At 37.7% G+C, this 23947-nt stretch overlaps 1 protein-coding gene across 18 annotated transcripts in view; it reads left to right on the top strand.

Annotated features, from left to right (window-relative positions):
* The first annotated feature begins 10583 nt into the window (after positions 1-10583).
* Positions 10584-23947, top strand: part of LOC126095287 (cytoplasmic dynein 1 intermediate chain) — a 197842-nt gene continuing 184478 nt past the window's right edge. For 5 of the 18 annotated variants that reach the window (XM_049910059.1, XM_049910063.1, XM_049910060.1 and 2 more), the window contains exon 1: positions 10586-10765. The gene's annotated coding sequence lies outside the window, so the exon portion shown is untranslated. Of the gene's footprint in view, positions 10766-23947 lie in introns of all 18 variants that reach the window. The other 13 variants (XM_049910061.1, XM_049910065.1, XM_049910067.1 and 10 more) reach the window with 4 other exon arrangements.

The following is a 23947-nucleotide window of genomic DNA, read 5'->3' on the forward strand; positions in this document are numbered from 1 at the left end:
TCCTCTTAATGTAATAGCGGTATTACATGGACTAGTCGATGTAAATTATTGTAAATAATGCATCTGATGTAATTCTTGTTGCAAAGGCCAGCGTGTCGAATCTTACCACTGTGGGCAGAAATCTTAATGTAACAGTCAGTCTTTGTCAGAAAGTAACCACAAGTTACACACTGGAAGTTTTTGTTAATGTGGAACTTCGTGTAAAATATCTATATAGTACCTATCTCTTGGTTTTATGGACCGCCTCGTGTTCGTATCTTTCCAGGAAACATCTTTTTCAGTGATGATGGGCTGTTTCGAAAAAGTCTCCTCTTCCATTCAAATGAAATTACGAATCGAAACTCGATCTTGAAATCTATGTGATAAAGTATGTTACTTCAGAGAGATGATAGTCAATAAAACAATGGGAATATAGGTATTATGCATGTATAAAGTGACATTAGACACTACACATAGTTCAACTACATTCAATTTAAAACTGATAACAGGATGAATATTCAGTTAAGCTAATGAATAACTTCTACTGCTATATATATCTCTCAGACCGTTGTACATCACTATTTGCAGTTCATTCCATCAATGAGAGTCTTGAATCTCCTTAACACTGCACCAGTCCACTTTTCTTTTTCTTTTCTTTTTTGCATTCTAAAATTTTTGCATTACTGCCAACCAACAATAAAATCATTTAAGTTTCAGATTTTGAGAAATGTTATTCATAGCGCAATAACTATAGCCTTGTTATGATAACAAACTGAAAAGCACACGTAAATACCACAGGCAGTAATAATCATCATATTTGCATGTATAACAGACGCATTTCTTGGTAATGCAAGGAGTTAATCAAGGTCAAATTCCAAGTTAAGGCCGATTCACACTGGCCATCACATCACACAACGTAATCTCGCATTAAAACATTCTGCAGTGCATTTCAAATGGCGGTATTCATAATTAGATTAGATTAGATTAGATTAGTACTTGTTCCATAGATCATGAATATGACACTTCATAACGATGTGGAATGTGTCAGGTTAATAAAAGGTGTCTATACAAGATATTACATTACACAAAATATTACATGACACTTAATATTTTCAATTTTTTTCTTTTTTTTGTGGGGGTTGGGGAAATTATCCACTTATTATATCCAAAAATTCATCTAATAAGTAGAAGGAGTTGCCATTAAGAAATTCTTTTAATTTCCTTTTAAATGCTATATGGCTATCTGTCAGACTTTTGATGCTATTAGGTATGTGACCAAAGACTTTTGTGGCAGCATAATTTACCCCCTTCTGAGCCAAAGTTAGATTTAACCTTGAGTAGTGAAGATCATCCTTTCTCCTAGTGTTGTAGCCATGTACACTGCTATTATTTTTGAATTCGTTCGGATTTTTAATAATAAATTTCATAAGTGAATATATATATTGTGAGGCTACAGTGAAGATCTCCAGCTCTTTAAATAAGTGTCTGCAGGATGATCTTGGATGAGCTCCAGCAATTATTCTGATCACTCGCTTTTGTGCAATGAACACTCTTTTACTCAGTGATGAGTTACCCAGAATATGATGCCATAGGAAAGCAGAGAATGAAAATAGGCATGGTAAGCTAATTTACTCAGATGTATATCGCCAAAATTTGCAATGACCCTAATAGCATAAGTAGCTGAACGCAAACGTTTCAGCAGATCCTCAGTGTGTTTTTTCCAGTTCAACCCCTCATCAATGCATACACCTAGAAATTTTGAATATTCTACCGTAGCTACCGATTTCTGATCGAAGTCTGTATTTATCAATGGTGTGATTCCATTTACTGTGTGGAACTGTATATACTGTCTTTTGTCAAAGTTTAATGAGCCGTCCATCGCGTCACATCACATCCACATCAGACAGCTACCCTCTGCAAAGCATCGTGAGATGCATGGCAGATGATGTGTCCCACTATGCCAGTTATTATGGTTTCTTCCTGTTCCATTCACATATGGAGTGTGAGAACAATGTCTGAATGTCTCTGTGCATGCAGTAATTATTCTAATCTTACTTTCATGGTCCGTATGTGAGCGATATGTAGAGGATTGTAGTACATTCCTAGAGTGATCATATAAAGCCAGTTCTTGAAACTTTGTGAATAGATTTTCTCAGAATAATTTACGTCTGTCTTCAAGCGTCTGCGCTTCAGTATCTTCAGCGTGTCTGTGACACTCTCCCAAGGATTAAACAAACCTGTGACCATTCGTCCTGCCCTTCTCAGTATACGTTTAATATCCCCTGTTAGTCCTGCTTGGTGTGGGTCCACACGCCTTAGCAATATTCTAAAACCTGTCGCACGAGTGATTTGTAAGCAATCTCCTTTGTAGACTGAATTTACTTCTCCCAGTAGTCTACCACTAAACCAAAGACTACTACCTGCTTTACCCACAACTGAGCCAATGTGGTAATTCCCTTTCTCATCCCTATGAAGCGTTACTCCCACATATTTGTATGAGTTTTCCGATTCCAACAGTGACATTGATATTACAGTCATAGAATACTAAGTTTCTTCGTTCTGTGAAGCACACAATTTAACATTTCTGAATATTTGAAGCAAGTTGACAATTTTTGCACCATTTTGAAATCTTATTGAGATCAGACGTAGTGTTTAGGTGGTTTCTTTCAAAGAGTACTTCATTATAAATAACTCCATCATCTGCAAAATGTCTGAGGTTACTATTAATATTGTCTACAAGGTCATTAACATAAAACATGAACAGCAAGGGTCCTAATGCACTTCTGATAGAGCACACCTGAAGTTACTTCTACATCTACAAAGACTCTCCATCCAAGATAACATGCTGCGACCTTCCTTCCAAAAAGTCCTTAATCCAGTCACTGATTTCACTTTGTATCTAATATATCTGTACTTTTGACAATAGGAGTGGTACTGAGTCACATGCTTTTCGGAAATCAAGAAATACTGCATCTGCCTGACTACTCTGAGCCAAAGCTCTCAGTACATCATGTGAGAAAAGTATGAGTGTGGGTTCCACATGACTGATGTTTCTGACACCCATGCCAGTTGGCAACAAGGAGGTCTTCTGTTCAAGATCCCTCATTATTTTTAAGCTCGGAATATGTTCTAATATTCTATGAAAAATCAGTGTCAAGGATATTGGATGGTAGTTTTGTGAATCACTTCTACTACCCTTCTTGTAGACAGATGTGACCTGTTCCTATTTCCAAGAACTGGGCACAGTTTTTTGTTTGAGGGAACTATGATAGATTACAGTTAGAAGAGGGTCTAACTCAGCCACAAATTCCCTATAGAATCTGACAGGGATTCAATAGGGCCCTGTAGCTATGTCCAATTTCAACGATTTCAGCTTCATTTGTCTCGCTACTGATTAGGTGTTTCTCAGCACCACTGACACTAATACTTTTTTCATTCATCTTTTCAGTGGTACAGGGATTAATTTGGGGCAATTCTCCTAAGTGTTTCTTTCTAAAGGAAAATTTGAAAATGGAGTAAAGCATTTCAGCTTTTGCTTTGCTACTCTCAGTTTCAGTTTTTGTCTTATTCGCTAGCGATTGGGAACTTTGTTGCCACTAACAGCATTTTTGTGTGACCATAATTTGTTTGGGTTTTGTGAAACTTCATGGCAATGACGAAGTTTCTCGGGAAAAAGTTTTGAGGGCTGATATTCTTACAGACATTTCCATATTTTGTTATGTCGTATTTTTCGTGCCTGATATCAATTGTTGGTTGTTCATTATTTTTGTAATTTGCTACAAATTGTTTCATTTCGTTCTTTCTTTTGTTAAAATATATAGTTTTCTAATGAATGACAAAAGATTAACGAAGGAGTCAGGTAGCAGTCTGAATTGTACTATGTGAGGGTTCAAATTACTTGTCATCTACTACATTTATAAAGTAGATTTTTGTACATATGCATTTAATATTTTAAAATGAAACTGACTGCATTACAGCTGCAACTTGAAGTGAAAAGAGAAGTCTGGATAGATTCAGACTGATTAGCAAGTGCAATTTATTTGTATGTCATCAGGCTTTTGTAATGTTTCATAAAAAAGAAATACACTGAAACCTTAAGACACTGCAGCAGTGGAAAAATGCTTTTGCTGTGAAGTATACATCAAGTAACATATTTGTTTAAATGTGTGTTTGTGGTAGTCTTATTTAGTGTTATGTAGCTCTTAGGAATGTGTTTCAAACAGTTTTGCAGGGATCAGGGATCAATATTTATGGGGTTTCACTAGCTAAACCCAGTACAATTAAGACACTTGAACTATTAAAAGTCAAATACAAGATACAAAGCAAAATTTAAATCTTGAAAGGAAAAGTGTTGAGGGAGATATGACTACTGCACAAAAATTTGCACTGGACTGGCAACTAAACTCAACCTTAAACAAGCAAATTTTCATGGGATATAATGGCACCTCATAGCACTATGTTTCTTTTAGTAATTCTGGATGCAATTTAATCTAACAAAGGAAAAAAACTGGTGCTTCGACTTTCTAAAATATTTATAAAACGAAGATTACTCTTCCTCGAGCTCCTTGTATATTGTGCGAAATTTCCTGGCTGTACCATATAATGACGTTTTTCAGACCTACACTCTTTTTTGCATTGTCTTGCACTTCTGTGTTCCTTCTACACTATATAAGCTATTCCTGGAAGCTGCATGCCATCTGAGTCGAATAAATGTCATTTTTGTACAAATTTGAACTCCAAAATCTGTGTATATAAGTTAATGCATTGTATATATGCACTTCACGCATTATAAAAATTGAAAATTCCCCTGGAACCAAACGGTTGATGGTGCCATGATGGACAGTGTAAATTAACCTTTAGCTGAACACATTTTGCTACCTGGTGTTTAACATTGATACAGTGCAGAGACAACTTAATCATAAATAAGCCTTAACAATGATCACGGGACCCTCAGATATCTTTTAATCGACGATGGTGCAGTCGGCCACTGTACTTTATTCGTCATAAGTATAAACTTGCTGTAACAGACTCAAACATGATGATTTGTAGCAGCTGTAGCACACATACACTGGTGTTACTGCACTCTTGGAAGTAGGTCCTACTAATTTAGTAGGTATCTACTATGTTACTGCAAGTTAAACTTTAAGAGATTCTAATGTACTAAGAGCCACTTCCTATCTATGTAGTTTTTATTTTAAAAATCGTGTATGGTTGTAGTCTCTGTAAACGCTAGTAGTGAAGTGAGTGTCATAGTGTTAATATTTTCTGTGAAAACAGCTGACACTGCTTCCTGCTCTGTAGTGAAAAAATCCATGGAATACTGTTAAAAATGGCGAGAAGCGGGGTGTTCCGAATTTTTTTCACAAATTTACACTTAAAATAACTTCTGAATTTTTTAATGATGTTTGGAAAGTAAAGCTAAGATGTTATTGGAAACAATACGCTTGGCTTAATTAGTAGTGTCGAAGAATAAAAAGTGGGTATTTTGCACATCACTGGATCGAATCCCAGTTTGATTCTATATTTTTTCGCGTTTTTTTCGTTCAGTTAGAATACTTTCATAACTTAAAAACAAAAATTCTTGAATATATGCTACCTAACAGCTATTTAATCATAAATTCAACGAAAAATCCACATCTTCTTCTTTCTGATTTAACAGGGTGAATCACCTAAAAGATGTACCGCAAATATTGCGAAAATGGAAAGCGCTATTGATGTGCGGTTTTCAAGATTGGGCTGGTAGTCAGGACTTGCAATGTTAACCAATAAACGGATTATAATAATACTTAGAAAGTGTATTTTTTGCGCAAACATACACTTTTTTGAAATGGAGCGATGCCTACTGACATAACACACTCAAAGTAGGGTAAGTTAGAATGTCAGTGGTGTTTTATGCAAGATTCTAGTGTGAGGCGTTTACGAAATACCGTATTTTGAAAAGGTTGCATGCTGACACTCGTTTCTACCATTCAACCTGCGTAGTTGCTAGGTATGATGTAGTTATGTTTGCTTACTGTCTACTTGTGTGTAATTGTGTGTTTCTTGCATTGTAACTTGCTAGTCACTTAGTGTGTGACAGTCCAGGCAGTAGTTCATGAGTTGACAGTGGGATTTCCCAATACAGGAAAAGGCGACATTCTCATGGTGTGTGAAGAGTGTAGGAAGAATGCAGTTTGTTCCTGTACGATGTATGCAGCAAGATATCCCAATAGAAGTCAACCACCTCAGTAGTTATTTATCAATCTCTAAAACCAGTTCTTTGAAAGTGGTAGTGGAACACCTAGACAACATGACAGAAGGGAACAAGTGATGACAGAAGAAGAGCAAATTAATATCCTTGCTCTTGTTGCAGTTGATACATACATTAGATCCAGCCCAATGACACAAGGAAGTGGCATGGTTTGGGCAAGTGTCCTATGCTTTCTCCATCGACATAGGTTCCATCCCTATCACATTTTTCATCTAGAGCTGCATGGAAACGATTATGAGAATCATGTTAACTTCTGTACATGGGCATTAAGGCGAGATACTCCAGATGTATCTTGTTTAGCAATGAAGCCACATTTACCAATCATGGACAGGTAATCGGCTGAAACATACATTATTGGTCTGTTGAGAATCCCCATTGGCTTCGTCAGATGGAATGTCAGCGTCCATGGAATGCCAACATGTTGTGTTGTAAACTATCAGCCATATGCCTATTTTTGTAGAGGAATATTAAACACGTTCAAGTATCACAGCATCCTAACAGACCATCTTCCATGGGTGGTAGAAGACGTTCCTCTTCAGACTGGGATTAACCTGTGGTATCAATGTGCTGGCTGTCCAGCCCACAGTGCACGAAGTACTACAGCATATCTTCACGAATTGTTTCCAAATCGTTGGATTGGATGCAGAGGACATGTACCTCGGCCAACTCATTCCTCGCATTTGACACCTGTAGACATTTTTCTGTAGCGAAAGCTGAAAGAGGCTGTCTACAACGATATACCTACTACACCCAATGGTATGTAACTATGTATTACTGTAGCTTGCTCGGACTTCTCGACTGAATATGCAGCAGTCTTTCCATACCAGGCTGGAAGCGTAAATTGCTGCTGTTGGTGGTCATTTTGTACATAACTTGTGATGGTCAGATGGTCATTTGTCTCGTTACTGGCCAGAAGCCTCATAACTAGAGTATAAAGCTGTGTTGTTCTTTGATGTGTGCTACACCAGGTATTGTACAAGTTTTAGTGTGAGAACATCAAAATACGCTATCTCGTAAACGACTTGCGCTACCATCAAATTCAGATGGTTCAAGTGGCTCTATGCACTATGGGACTTAACATCTGAGGTCATCAGCCCCTAGACTTAGAACTACTTAAACCTAACTAATGTAAGGACAACACACACATCCATGCCCGAGGCAGAATTCGAACCTGCGACGGTAGAAGCAGTACAGTTCCGAGCTGAAACGCCTAGAACCGCTCTGTCACAGCGGCCGGCGCGCTACAAACCTGCAATAAACACCACTGACATTCTAATTTACTCCATTTTTATACTGGTAATGTCAACAGGCATTGTTTCATTAAAAAATTGTATGTTTGCACAAAAAATACATTTTCTAAGTATTATTACAATCTGTTGATTGTCTAACAACAAAAGTCCCTGATTATGAAACTATTCTGTGAAAATTGCACATCAATAACACTTTCCATTTGTGCAATATTTGCAGTGCAAGTTATAGGTGATTAACCCAGGTCTAGTGAAGCAGGGGATACAACCCGTCGGCTTTGACCAATGACGTCATACATTAGTCATAGATAGTAACGTCTTCACTTCAAGGCATAGATAATAAAGCAGTTCTGTGTTCCGGATAAGCGCTATCATCGTACATTAAAATAATTATTCGTAATGATATTGAGGTAATTTGGAATATTAGTTTGTTATTGTAGAACAATTTTTAGTGTCTTATTTTCGTTTATAGGAATGGATTGTCTGTTTGTGGGTATGTAATTTCCGTTACTGTCTGTCTAGGCGAGCTTCGGTTATTAATCGATATTTCCGTGTGATAAGTTCACTTTCCCATTAGCTTCTTTCACTGTATTTCACTATTTTGACATAGTTCACTGTTTTTTTCCCCTCCAATATGTGCATTTTCGTGTTGTGAAGTACGTAATAGAAATTTCTCGGCTGTCGATCTTCTTTCGTTTCCCAGCACTAGTATCAGTACGACATTTTCGAATGTGTACTTGCTATATTACAGGTGAAACCCCTGACACAACTACAACTTGTATCTCGTCCTTCACTTCGCCTTTACACTGACGACACACCTAAATTTGTATCCCGTCCTCCACTTCACCTTTACACTGACACTATATATGTCAATTGGCGAGCAAGATACAAATGTTGCATATAGCTATATAGCTCAAGTAACGAATGGGATACTAGCACCGTCCAAGGCAACAAGAAAACTGTACCCATAGTGAAGTACGGGATACAAATTGTACATGTGTCGTCTTCTTGTCTCCGTGTAGTTCAATTGAGGTACAGGTTGCAAATGTAACTTACGTCTATTTCCACCTTTTCGTTACCAGTGTACATATATAGAGGTCAATGGAAGTCTGGTATACATATATTACATACGTAGGTCCTTCTGTCATCAGTAGTTCCTCTGTACATAAGAAAATACTGTTAGTAATAGCGGAGACGAAATAAACAACACATCTACAATTTGTATCCCGTGTTCCACTTAGGGTTTACTGAAACGGAGGATACATCGTTCAAGTGAAGAACAGGACAGTAATGCTAGTGAAAACGAAGAAATCGACTTACGACAAACTCCTATTCCGTACTGTACTTAAGCAACACACTTCGAATGAGCTTTCAATTTGTATCCGGTGTTTCATTCACGGTTTACTGAAGCAGAGGATACATAGTTCAAGTAAACAACAGGACAGCAATGCTAGTTGAAACTAAGAAATCGACGTACGCTGAACTTGTATCCCATACTGCACTTAAGCAATACAGTTCGAAAGAGTTTCGAGATACAACTGACATACATGTAACGTGATGTATTCTTTGCTAGTAATATATTTCATTCATTTCTTTCCATTGTATTTTGCGGAGAAATACTAAGATACAAATGCAATATCGTTAACGTGAAAATACTACTGGCTTTTATATATGTTAAGTACAGTTTTTCTCTCTTGCATTTCTTTGTTTCTGAATATTCTTCTCAGCTCTTTCATCTTTGTAATACATGCTCTCTGGCCAATTCTGACGTTGTATCTTCTGCTAAACTGGACCCATTAACCCTGTATATCACGTGCAAAATTCTAGATTTCATTGCAAATATAAGTTCCTAGTTATCGATATTTTATAAAAGATTGTTGCTAAAGATAAACTAAGAAAAGATTACCAATTAAATTTTTAGAACAAGAATGAAAAATGAAGTATCTTTTGTTTGGATTATGTCCATTGTTTTATACCAAAGATGTGATCTCGTACAATCTAGAGTGATAAGCGTTGTAGAAACATGTAAAACAATAATTTTCACAGCTTCGAGCAAACCGTACAAACGCTGCATTTTTAAAGTAGCTACTGTACCACTGCAATCTGCACCCAACAGAACTGATCTAGATCCAAGTTACAGAAGTTGTCGCGAGAAATAACAAGACATTTAAGCTGCCAAACTTACTTGAACTAATGCATCAAGCTTCGCACTCATCAAGTCTGAATGCTCAAGGGATGAATAACAGCACTTAATAAAACAAGAGCAGAAAATGTAGCGCTTGGGTGGCTTTGTGGATTCTGTTGTTGGTGGCCTCGTTATCAGCATAGCAAATGACAGTTCCAGTACTGAAATGGATTCTTCGGATTCGGATATCGAAGAACTTCGGAGATTACCAGATGACTAATTGTCCCTAAGAAGCATATTGCCGAAGTCTTGCCGTATGTTATTTCATTCTTCTACTTACAAATTGAATGACATTCGAAGTTATATTATTTCGCTGCTCGTCTGTCTCTGCTTTTTTTTCAGGGCTCCTCTCCCTGGGACGTCAGAGAGTTTTCGACCTCTCCATGTTCCCACAACTTTCTCCTTGTCCCAGAAGTCTTGTCCAGGATCCATGGAATATAACTAATGTAACGTACTGTGGGTTGCTTCATTGATCATTGGTTCCTTTGATCTGATCCATGCGAGAGCGTCAAGGAAATACTGAAAAATTTGAACTTGCAAACGCTTGAAGATTGCCGTCAGCGAAAATATATTTAAAAATTATCATATATTTAAAAAGTATTAAGCATCCTATCTAGGAACGTACTACAGCCCCCCCCCCCCCCCCCCCGCCACGAATCCCGTCCATAGATTGCAAAGACGATGTTAGACACCATTGACACAGTGCACAGACTTATTCTTCCCGCACACCTTATGCCAATAGAACAGGGTGAGACGCTCATATGTGTGACAAGGGGAAAAACCCTCAGCCATGCATGTCACAGTGGTTTTCAGCTGTGGTTGTAGATGTAAATTTCCTTGACCTGCCTCAATCGGAAAACCGCAAGTCTATGCCTATATACGACACCACATACTTCATGCGTAATCCAAAGATGTTTCCATTACCAAAGATAATGATGTGTATAGGCTTGGGCGTAGAGTATTGACTTGCTTGCGAGCGTGACAGGTTGCGAAGTAGGTATATAAACTAAGTTTTTGCGTGGTGTGTTGCAGAAGATATTTGAAACACAAGAAGCAGTTTTTAAATATAACGAACTGGACGACAGGGGTATCTTACTTAAAAAGGTAATATTATTTTTGTTACGGCTCTTTAACAGGTACTGACCGTGACGAGAAATTGTTTGTGACAGATACATCCATAATAATAGCTGTTGTGTCACTGGTGTGAACATCGGGGACCCTCCCGGTGTTTTTGATTTATTCGCATTCCAGTAGATTCAGCTTTATTATTTTCGAGTGATACTTTCAGGATAAGTGTATCTCGACGATAGCCAACAGCTTCGAGTGAATACTGCTTCCCTACTACAAAATCCTATGTCAGTCTTGAAAATCAATTTTCGTGTTTTATAGGAAAAATGTTGTATTTTATTTGTCGTATACATCATCAACACCTTATGATGTATCTGCCTTTAAAAAAAATGCAGAGCTAGGTTCATCAGTTTATATGGTCAGTGTTGCGTTATTAAAATAACTCTCATTAAATTTTTTTTTTTTTTTTTTTTCAAATTTGTAAAAGCTACTAGTAGTGAAATACGTAGCACCTAATTTTCATTAGAAAAATGCAATTGAGAGGGACTTTGGACAACCATTGATTAGTTTGCAGACCACTGACTCACAGTACAAATGGGTTTTGCAATTGTTAGAATTTTCCACAATACCTATATTTCTAAACATGGTAGATTCATTGTTTATTTGTGAGATTAGGAATGTAAAACTTCTGTCATCATATAGTTTGTAACATTTTATGTAGCTTTTCCAGACGCCGATGCAGACTCTGATTTATTGGATATGAAATGGAGATTAAAGATGAATTTCAGAAAGGTAGGAAACCAAAGAAAATGGGACCTAGATACATTGAATCCAGAGAACGACTGAAATTCTTGAAGTTATCAGAGATAAAAGACAGGGAGCGAAATTTATAAAACTGAGCAGAAACCAGATATCAGTAAAAAGATACAACGCGAAAAAATGTTAATACAAAATTCTTGGTTTGGTAACATACTGATCTATAACATACACTTGAGGTCTAGGTTACAATGAAACACGATAGTTTGGTAGAGTTTTGACAAAGCAGCGTCAAACACTTAAGTTAATCTGGTAGTAGTTGAGAATGTAGTGAGACTATATTGCAGCCTATCCCCCATATTATCCAAACTGTGCACAGAGCAAACAGTAAAGGAGTAGAGGGAGCCAAGGAAAATTTGGGAACGAAATTAAAGTTCATGGAGAATAAATAAGTTTTAAGGCTTCCCAATGACATAATTCTGTCAGTGATGGCAAAGGGTTCGGAGCATCTGTTGAATGGAATGCATAGTGCCGTGAAGGGAGATTACAAGATAGGAGATTCCATAGTGACTGAAGTTACATTCACAAATCAGTGTTTTATGATGTTGACATGTAGTAAAAAAGTTTCATTAGATTTCCATATTGTGGAACGATTGAAGTTGAGGTGCAGCAGCAGTAAAGTATTTGTTTTTAAATTGTGAGGCAGGTTCATCTGACCAGATCTAAACTACCTTCACATTTTCAGGTAGAGTTGACAGTACCTTGCTAATGTATGCAATCGTGCAGAAAGACTTACCTTAGGGGGGAAAAAAGGACAGGTAAACACTCTCGCACCCCCCCCCCCCCCACACACACACACCCACACACACACACACACACACACACACACACACACACACACACACACACACACACACACACACACACACACACCCCCATCCGCATATACTCCATATATGTGTGTGTGCGCGAGTGTTTACCTGTCCTTTTTTCCCCCTAAGGTAAGTCTTTCTGCTCCCGGGATTGGAATGACTCCTTACCCTCTCCCTTAAAACCCAAATCCTTTTGTCTTTCCCTCTCCTTCCCTCTTTCCTGATGAGGCAACCGTTGGTTGCGAAAGCTTGAATTTTGTGTGTATGTTTGTGTTTGTTTGTGTGTCTATCGACCTGCCAGCGCTTTTGTTTGGTAAGTCTCATCATCTTTCTTTTTAGATATATTTTTCCCACGTGGAATGTTTCCCTCTATATATATATATCTCAGATTACACATGTAATTTTCTGTTTTTACAATATTGGTTGAAATTGAAAAAAATTTTAATACTGAAATTAGCTACACATTCACACAAAGAAATAAATTACTGAACAAGGTAAAGTTAGCTCTAACATTCCTCTTAATATAAAAACTTATTTATGTGAAAATGAATCATGTTACACGAAAGTTCATGCTGTTGTATTATACTAATTATCATAAACTATAATTTACCTACTTCAGTTTTATGCTTTTTATGCTATGCATAAGGGTATGTAACTATAATAAAAATGATATAGTAATTCTTACCTGCAAATTAATTGAAACGTAGGTCCAGAATCTCGCCTAATTCAGACTCTAGTCACATGAAAAATAAGTGACATAATAAAAATGGCTACAAATTATTGAGGGAAAGCAATGATGGGCAACAAACTGTTTTTGCCATACAGTAAAAAGTCTAGCCTTTTCAACAATTTGTAAGAAATAGCTAATTTTAAACTTATAAAAAATCATAAGTGTGTCCTACTTTGCATGGTATATCCCAGATGATCAACAAAATTAAAATTAGTTAATGAAACCTGAATTAAATCAGAAGATATTGAAGAGATGACATTAGAAAATGAAACACTAAAGGTAATAGATAAGTTTAGTTATTTGTGCAACAAAATAATTGATGACTTAAGTGAATAGGATATAAAACACATGACTATAAGCTGCGTTCCTGAAAACAGATTTCAGTTAACATTAAACATAAATCAAAGTGGCAGAAAGTATTTTCTAAAGTTCTTTATACAAAGGGTGGAGAAAAATTGTCACAAAATTTTTTACCCTGGATAGTTGATGCCAGTAGAAACCAAAATTACTAATGCTATGTAGGTCAACAGTGCACAATTTTTAAACTACGGAAACTTGGCGCCATGCAATCCAATTGGTCACGGGATTGCCCTGTTGCTGGATGCTCTGGACAACGTGGATGCTTTCCTGCTGGAGATCGCAATGTATCCAAGGCGGCCTGCATGCTCAGCGGTTGTGCGCCAACCTTCCACTCTGGGGGCCTGGAAGTGAATACGCCAGGGTCCTGGCACATCCGTTGTAGTTTCTGTTAGTGTGCATACAGAAAGTATTTTACAAATTGTCGGTCCTGAAAAGACCTTTTTTCGTAGCTACGACGTTGTTTACTTACAGCAGGTGCTCGAACTGGCAATCCTCTGTCGCGACACAACCTTGTTAATGTCAAATCGTGTTCTACCGCATTCTTTAAAAGATTCCTGGCATTGCCTTGATGTGATTGGTGACATGTTGATTGCAATCCATTAATTTTCATGTGCATTATTGTCGGCTAGTCCATAAAGAAAAACCATATCCCGTTGTTCTTCAGACGAATACTGTGCCACCATGCTTACCGTCCAACTAAATTGCAGGAGATGTGTGTGTGCTCCGGATGTCATTTAATTATTGTTGTTGGTAGTTTAGACCATTTTTATATTAGACATATGTATGTCTAGTGGATATGGTGAGGTTACTGTTCTGGTTAATACTTCTTAAAAATGGCAATTGTGGTGACAGACTGATGTGTAGCATAGCCTGAGATCGAGATTAGAATGGAAGGTGATTGTGATTTGGCGAGCCGACTGTTTTGCTAATATTTTCATTTTGTTAGTGATGCCCTCAATCCGGCATTTCTTGTGATTCATACCTCTATGTTGATGTCATTGGTCTGTCAGAATATATCGTGTACGTTATTAACCATATTTTTCCTAAATTGAGACTTTTAGTACTAAACGATAAAAAAATTGGAACATCAGTGTTTCTAATATTTAGCCTTCTGAATGTAATACAATTGCCTTAGTTTGATGGTAAAGAATTAAATACTAATTTTTCCTTGGTTAAATATTTCTTGTTTTCCAGACTTAGAGTTCGTGTGTGACTCTACTCTACTTGTTGTATTTGGTGAAAGTTACATAGTGGTCCCTCATTGCATTTTATTTTTAGTAGTTCTTGAGTCATATATGTATATAATATCCATAAAAGTACCTTTGGGACTGCCTCGTTGTCTAAATTAGTTTTATGAATTTACATTACAATTTTAGCTTGTATAATGAAAAATACATTAAATATGGCACAGACTTAGACACCAGGCTACAGTACAGATCAGTCTGTTACCAATAATATTTCACATTCTCTAGCTTTGCCAACTCAACCAAATAATCACTTTACAACGTAACCTGTAACTCGGGCACGCTAGACCCTAGTGTGTCACTGGAGCTAATATTTCAGGGCACATCCACTGTCAGTCATTGTATGTGCTGTATTTCTGATTACCATCGCAGAAATTTATTGTAGGTTTGACAGTTGTTGTGTAATGTGAGTGAGGGAAAGAGTCAAATTTACAAAACCTTTTCGGCCTGTATCAAATTTTTGGAAAAAAAAATGACTAAAATCGGCTAAGAAAGGTCAGTGGAGTTGGAAAAGTAATTAAATAGTATCAAGTGACTGGATGGATAGCAAAAGAATCAGAGGAGTGAAAATGATGTGGAGAATTTCGGTAAACTAAGTAGTTCAAAACCAAGCTTCCAGTTTACCAAAATTGGAAGTTTACAGTCATTGTGTACTACCAGTTTTTATTTAGTGGCAGTGAGACATGTATCTGTAATGTAAAAACTACTGTTTTTAGTAACTGAGGGTCGCAGTGAAGAGATGTGTACTGCAAATTGTTCAGAAAGGCAAGAAAACAGCAAAAGTATTGAACAGACTTGAGTGGAAGACACATTTATTGCTGAAATGAAACAAAGTGGAGTTGGGCAGGGCATGTAGTTGATGAATAATGGATTGTTGAGGAGCTGAGAAAGTGTATTTGGTTGAGTCAATGAAATGGAAAAAGGGCTGCAGCAGCTACCTAATGGGATATGGGTGGATGATATGAGGAAATATACAGGTACATATGTTGCAGGTAATAATGCATGAAGTAGTCCTTAATCATACTGTGGCTTACAATGATGAAAGTATTGACTCATTTGCTCAAGTAAATGTGTCTGTAATGTCATGAAGAACCTACTAGCAAAATTCGTGGATCCAGTGGGATCCCTTCAGCCTCAACTTTACCACAGAGTTGGTGCTAGAACAGAGAATATCATAAGTCAGTGTATAATCACAGTTATCTAAGAGTAGTTTCTCTTTGTGAAACAGTGTGTATGATACTTTAATGAATTAGAAGAGATTGCTCACTGACCTAACCGTATTACTGGCCATTAACAGAATCGGTTAAATATGTTAAATTATGATAAAATGCAGTGTGTGGAGGAATATGATATGGTGTCTAAGACACTACTGAACTCACATTCAAGAGCAGCACATGTAATATTTATTTATTTTCCATGTCCATATTAACTGAAAGTTAATAGATAATTTTACAGTAAATATTAAAGAGAATATCAGTGAATTGGTTCAATGGTTATGTAGACCAAATGTGGTAATTATCATCCATCTGTGTCTTCCTTCATTAGTTTCCCTCTTTCCTAGGAATTGGATAATGAATCCAGAGTTTAGTTGTAGTTGCCATTGAAACGGGTCGGACGGATTAACTTTCTAGTCCTCCATTAGCGTATCTGATGTATGGAAGCTTTAATCTGTCATTACATGCAAATCTATACAGTGGTATATGCAATTATAATATAAATATGATGGGGAAATTATCATTCAAGGTCACATAACAGTGAACTGTTGTGAGAAAAAAGATATTCAACAAATCAAAGCAAAATGGCAAACTCTTCAGTGCTTTGTCAGTTTTGTCAAAATACGAGCTTTCTTTTCTCAGACCTCTAAGGTAGGCAAAATTATTTACAGGGACTTAGTTAAACAAAATTTGCTATAAATGTTTGTCTCTGTGATATGGTTCTCCCTGGATAAGAACAAAACTAATTTTCTCCCCGTATTCAAGGTATTGACCAGTCTCCACCATCATCATCATTGATGGGATGTTAAGCTCAGATTTTTCTTCTTATCTACCTTCCTAAAGATGCAATGAAAATGGATGTTTGTGTATTGTTATATTTATTACAATTTATATTCTCTGTAGTGGCTCATGCAACGTCCAAGTGACCTGCTCGCACTTATAGATCTAAGGAATATGTGTGCCATACGTAAAAAAGTAGATTAATTGTACCAAGAAATGAAATGGTCTTGAGTCCTAAACTGTTTTAAGTATTTTGTAGGTGATATCAATGTGGTTTTTGATTTTATGGTGATAGTGCCCTCCTGCCTGCCCAGAATCTTGATTGTGGCTGCAGTGTAGCTCATGGTCTGTTGCTTTTGGAGGTAACAGTCTGGTCATAAGTAAACGGTCAACGAATGTGGATGTGAAATATAGATACAGATTCACTCATAGAGTAGTCAGAAGTCTATGCAAGCAACATTTGCTTCAAATTTAATGTTGTTCAGCTGAAATCTGAAGCATATTTTGTTACCACTTCAGTCATTTCTGATATCAAAAAGCATCCATTGTAGTTACACTGACTTCATATTTTACATGTTTATTTATAAATGTAACTAAAATTATTAAATTTAAAATTATGGTATTATGTAATAGAGAAATCACCAATGAGTGTCTTGGTACATGTGGGGTACATATGTTGTACGTCAAAATTTTTAATGTCATTGACAACTCTGAAAAGTATTTTGTATTATTTTTTTATTGTACATTTTGTTCTTAACATCCATTTCAGATATTGTTGGTGACTTTTGTGTCAGCAGAAGAGAACTTTATTTTTCCATTGAGAGTATAGAGTCACTTTTTTTTTAGTCTCACTGGGCACTTGGCACTTACTCATTGTTGCAACTGAACAAATAACACAGCATGAGATGTGCCTATTTTAAGATTTGGCTCTAGTTTTCTAATGCCATGACAGAGCACTTAAGCATGTCATTTGAAACTTGAGTACTTTGTAATTACATACCAGTATCATTAAGCAGGTGGGACATAGTTGATGATCAAATATGTAACTAAACTGTACTTTTGAGTTCTAAAATTTTGGGTAAGTATGCATCAATTTGTATGTTACCTGCTAAGACCTTCTTCTGATCAGTTGGAAATTGTCATTTCTCCCCAAATTTGCTGCTGAATTTCAGTAGCGCATTATAGGCATCTCATTATGAAATAGTAGTATTTTACTTTTTTATGCCCACTATGTAATTGTCTACATAAGACTACATTTTTGACACCGTTCCAACATTAAATTATAAACAAACTGTGGAATTACACTTTGGTATGTGGGTGGAGGTCAGTCTTTTTACAGATGAATCCACGAGTGTCTTCAAGTATGGTTGTGTAAATTTTGCACCTATTTCCCTGTTTACATTTTCCTGTAGGTATTTTCACTCAGATGCATGTATAGTATAGTGCTGTATGGCATCATACATGCGTAAATAGAAGCAGAACACTGACCATAATTCTTTTGTGTCAAAATTACTTTCAAGAGTACCGGTTATGGTGAGGACTGATCTGTAGTGCAATGTGAGGTCTAGGTTATGTTAGGTAACAGTGTGGTTACAAAATGGAAAAGCCAAAGTGAATACAAACTCTTCGATGTGGTTACACATATCTGTAGTGTAAGTTGAGATCTAGATTAAGTTGAAGGATGATAGTTTGCTTGTGATTTGGTGAAACAGTGTTGAACATTTCAGTTAAACCAGGTTTTTTTTTATCTTTGCTAAACCTGAGTCCCAATGCCACAGAATTATATACTATCTTGTAAATATATCAAGTAAGCAGTAAACGTTGTTGGATCTCAGCTGCTTGTTAACTGTGTAATTGTTTATCCCCGTAACACCAAATTTAGTATCAATACTTTGATAATAGTATAACAATCAGTTAGTTCAAAACTTACAAACATTTGAAATGGCAGTTTTCATTTTTCTAAGACTGGAATATTATCAGCATTAAAGGAAAAATTGAGTATGTTCTGCAGATATTTGGATCACCATTATTATGCTGCAGATCTGTCAACATTTAAGTGTAGAATGTCAGGGTAAGAATTGTGATACACACTCTCTTCTTATATTTTTCATGTGCAGTATTTATATAATATATACTAAAATTCTCATTGGAGATGATGTTTTATATAACACATGCATTTATGAATTTGCACAACAATTACTGTTATTGGATGAGGAATTCTGTCTTGTGCAAGACACCTTTGGAGTTTTGTTTTACCCGGACATGTTTCAGCTCATTTAGTGCTGTCTTCAGGGGTTACTTTATTTAATTTCTGTAGAATATTTATTACATATTAACTTTTAGCGAAAACATGTGGTACAAAATATTTACATTTGTGAATGAAGTGGCTGTTGTCAAATATTATACATGGTTTGTTTACAGATCATATTCGAGATATGTATCACTGGGCTGATGCCTTTTATGTTTTTTACAAATCTCTAAAGTTCTAGTTTTATAGCTTATTTGGAAAAAGTGGCATTAGTTTACATCCCTTGCATGAAGCTATTGGCTACTGAATGTTCATGTTGCTAGCTGTAAGCCTGCTACACAAGGAGACGAACACAATAACATCAAAGCCGTAAGAAACACAAAATAATACAACACACATTCATTTTCGTTCAGAAATGCGTAGTAAACAAATATAAAAATTACATTTTGCAGTTTGACGATGACTAGTTGTAGATTGTAATATGTAATAACAATTTTACAGAAAGGAAAGCCACAGAAGAAAGCACAAAAACTACGGAAACATGTCTGGGTAAAACAAAACTTCAAGAGTGTCTTATGTTAGGCAGATACTTCATCCAGTTTTCTTAGCAAGCATGGAAATAAGAACTGCAACACCACAAGATGATGATTATTATGATTATTTATTTAAACAATTTTGTTAAATATGGAGCAAATGTTACCAACAATGGACTTGGATCTCAGATAACACTGTTTATCAGTTGGTTATCACAGTGTTTATTTCATATTCTCAATTATTGGCTTCACCAACTCGCAACCAGATTGTCACCTTCCAAACGATCTCTGACATGGGTTATGCTGACTGTCTTAAAACAAGGTTGTGAAGGATAGCAGCAATACTTAATGCTCTCCAACCAGTAAGATCATTTAAAGAAGCACCTGGGACTGAATTTCTTAAATTCCATGTAAAACTGTATTCATTTTATTACTTCTGAAGATAAGTAATGTTTTCCTGAATCTGAAGATAGGTACAAGCACTGTTGTGCTGTACGAGGAATGATCCTGTTGGAGGTGGTATGCCGTTGCTCTCCCCCAACCTTTGAACTGACTTACCCAGCTGGTCATAAGGGGACCCACAGTTTAATGTAAACTATGAAACCTATTGCCTCTTGGCATCTTTGCTGTGTACAAATCATTGTCAGAGGTGACAAAAGATAAGTGACTATGTGAGGATTGAATCGTAGACTTTGATTCATAGTCTATCACTTTCCACTTAGCCGCTAACTACTTTTGGAAGAAATAGCTCGACAAATGGTCTTGACATTTGTAATATTATACTAAACTATAAAAATTTGTTGACTCAGTCCTTCTAATGTGTTGTAAACGATTTTTCCCTATATGAACACACAACACACATTATCATATATGATATTTCAGGCAACTTCCTCATATGTAATATTTGCTGCTGCAGCAAAAGAATGTAAAAGTTCAAACCAAAGGCCATAAAGTAAGGAACATGTCTATTGTGCAAACCTTCGTAATTTAAAGACTGGGTACTGTAACTTGCGCAGCTGTGTGCTTGGTTTTCTAGCAGCATTGCTTTACAATCTATGTATAAATTCATTAAAAGAACGCCTTTACTACTGCAGTATATTACTACTATAATTTGTTGCAGACTCGGTGTTCTCTGATTTTGGGCTTTGCATTCGCTACTTTTCAACTTTTTCCACACATTTCTTTGTCCTACTTTATTTTCAAAACTGAAAAGTCTTATTCTCAGTGTAAATACTGTTTCCCAATGTCATTTGTTGCTGGTGTTTGTGATTCAGATGCTAAAACAAGCACTAAAAGGAAATATTTTAACTTTCAAAAAACTTTTAGGTTATTGACAGTGGTGTGTAGAGTGAACTGATAGGGCATTGTTTGCATGTAATTGTAGTGTTTATTTCTTTTTTTACCATGAAAAGTCATAATTTGTGATACTTCATGTTATTTTCCAAAAGTAAAATGCTACAGTGTAACAGACAAAGATTACTTCCGTCTCCTTTTTTACCATCTGTCGTTCAGATCCACATTGAACCATAATTTTTTTTATTTTATTTGTTTACTTTACCTATAAATTGCATCCCTCATTTGGGCTAAGGATTCTTTTGTATGTGCCGGCTGAGTATGGAGCCTCAAGCAATTGCAGTGAGCACAGGTCCCCAAGCTATTGCAGCACCTACTTCTTTCCTTGCAGTGCAAGCTCACATCTCAGACTACCCTTCCTACTTCTATTTCTTTCTCTTGCTGGCAGCTTTTGATATTGACTGGCTATTTCCACAGGTTCCGCTTTATTTAATTGACAACTTTGTTAATTTCTCTTGCATCACTTTTTGGAGAAATAATTTTGGTCCACTTCTGGCTTTCACATCCATGTTCAAATTTTTTGCTGTAGTGTGTGGACTGACTATGGAAGAACGTATTAAATAGTGCCCAGTGCCTACAGTGTCAACTACTCTCAGTGCACAGTAACTGTGTAGACTCATATATACATTTACAATCTAATGTGGTAGCCAATCTAATGTCCTGGGGTCTCATTTACCTTTTAAGTTTAGCCCCCTGACAGTATAAGGATTACACTTGTTGCCTGTGCTGCTATCTCCCCACACAAACCAGGAGGAGATGGCCATCTTTCTGGGGCATGAGATCTCCTGGCTGTGGTCATCATGCTAGATGACCTTTTGCTGCAATTGGATCCCCTTCTTGTCATCTGGACCTGTGGGGAGAACCCTTGGTCAGAGTTGGTGGCGTCAGGGTGACATTACGTACATGAAACACGTCAATTGAACCAACACAATGCCATTTGGATTTGGAGCCGTAGCCTCTGTGTTTCAGGGCTGCTCCAATCTTCATCCAACCCATGCCTACAGCAGACATGCCCTCACTATTTTCGGCCATAAAATGTTGCAAAGGAGCAGGAGGAGGAGGAGAACAATTGGGAGAAGGCTATTCTGGTGACCCTGGAATTGCCAGACAGGTGCCTTCCGCACTAGTCCGGTGACTAGCCTTCTTGTAGAAGCTGGAATCCCTCCCCTACGATTCCGCCGACAACAGTTGCTTGCATCATACATCACCCGCGTCCATGCCTTGCCTGACCACCCAAACCACAGGCTCCTTTTTCCATCTTCTGCATTCCCCTCCCCACGACAGTGGCCTAGGTCGGGTCTCCCAATTGCGGTCCACATTCGTTACCTTCTCTCGTCATTAGAGTCCTTTCCCCTCCCTCCATCCTTCTGGTCCTCTTCTTCTACCCCTGCTTGGTCCCTCCCTTGCTTGCGGCTTTGCTTGGATTTGTCCTGTGACTCCAAGTCCTCCGTTCCACCTGCCAGTCTTCGTCAACAATTCATGGCTCTTTTTGCCTCGTTTCACAATGCAGATGTAGTCTACACCGATGGTTCTGTGTTCGATGGATGCACTGGGTTTTCTTTCATCCATGACAATTATATTGAGCAGCATTCCCTACCTTGTGGGAGCAGTGTTTTCACTGCAGAGCTGGTTGCTCTTTATCGTGCACTTGCTCACCTTTCCTCCTGTCCTGGGGAGTCATTTGTCACATGCAGTGACTCCCTGAGTGGATTGCAAGCACTCGACCAGTGTTTTTCTCGGGACCCTTTGGTGTGCGGTATTAAAGATGCTGTTTTTGCTCTCGCCGAATGTGGGCGTTCAGTGACGTTTGTGTGAACCCCGGGCCACATCGGCATTCCAGGAAACGAATGTGTCGATCGGTTGGCCAAGCAGGCCACCACTTCGCCACCCCTGGAGCTTGGTCTCGTGAAAAGAGAGCTCTGGTCAGCCCTACATCGCAAGGTCCGCGATGTCTGGAGCTCTGAATGGTCTGTCTTGAACACGCAAAATAAGCTCCGTATGGTAAAGTCGTCCACGGCCGTATGGAACTCATCCTTGAGGATCACGTGTAGGGGCTCAGTTGTTCTCTGCCGTCGCTGAATTGGACATACGCAGTTGACCCACAGCTATCTCCTTCGCTGTGAGAACCCGTCCAAGTGTCGCTGTGATGCAGGACTGACAGTGGTCCATCTTCTGATGGACTGCCCCCTTTTAGCCCCCTTCCGGCAGTCCTTTAATTTACCAGCTGCACTTCCTTTAATTCTAGGTGACGATGCCTCTATAGCTGACCCAGTTTTACGTTTTATCTGTGCAGATGGGTTTTATCACCCACTCTAGTGTGGGCGCGCTCGCATGATTTCTCAGGCTACACCCACTCCAGCGAATTGTAATTTTGACGTGGATACCAAAATAGTGTCTTTTATGGTAACAAATTGCGTTGGTACCTCTATCAACACTTTTCAGCTGGAGGTTCTTCATTTGTAGTTGAGTGGTTGACCTTTTACCTGATCCATTAACCACTGTAGTCTGTTTTACTCTAGTCAACTATTTGCTCTGCTCCTTTTAAGTGTCCTCTATTTTGTGTTATTGCGGTTTTTATTTTAGCTCTGTACCCCTTGGTGTTCCTTCCTGCTGGGTGCAGAGGTTACGCTTTTACTGTATAGGCCTTTTACAATTACATGTGTTGGGAACAGGGGACTGATGACCTCAATGTTTAGCTCCCATCAAACCCCAAAACCAACCAACCATTGATTGGAATTTTTATGAATGACAGTCCTCCATGTCCGTCTTTTTCGATTGCTTAGAAGAACGTTCTGGAGTGGTTGAGTGAATGATTTGGCCATGCAGATCACCCAATACGAATCCCATCAAACATTTATGGGACATAATTGAGAGGTCACTTGGTGCACAGAATCCTGCACTGGCAACACTTCTGTAATTATGGGTGGCTACGGAGGTGGCATGGCTCAGTATTTCTACAGGGGATTTCAAACAACTTGCTGATTCCATGCCACATAGTTTCTGCACTACACTGGACACTCACTAGGGGATATTCCATGAATTTTGGCACCTCAGTTTATGCCTCTTTCTGACAGGTGTTGGCCAGTCTGTAGTCTTCTGGGCTACTAAAGATAAACAACTGTTCCATA

This window comes from Schistocerca cancellata, chromosome 8, assembly GCF_023864275.1.
Source record: "Schistocerca cancellata isolate TAMUIC-IGC-003103 chromosome 8, iqSchCanc2.1, whole genome shotgun sequence".
In the NCBI taxonomy this organism is placed as follows: Eukaryota; Metazoa; Arthropoda; class Insecta; order Orthoptera; family Acrididae; genus Schistocerca; species Schistocerca cancellata.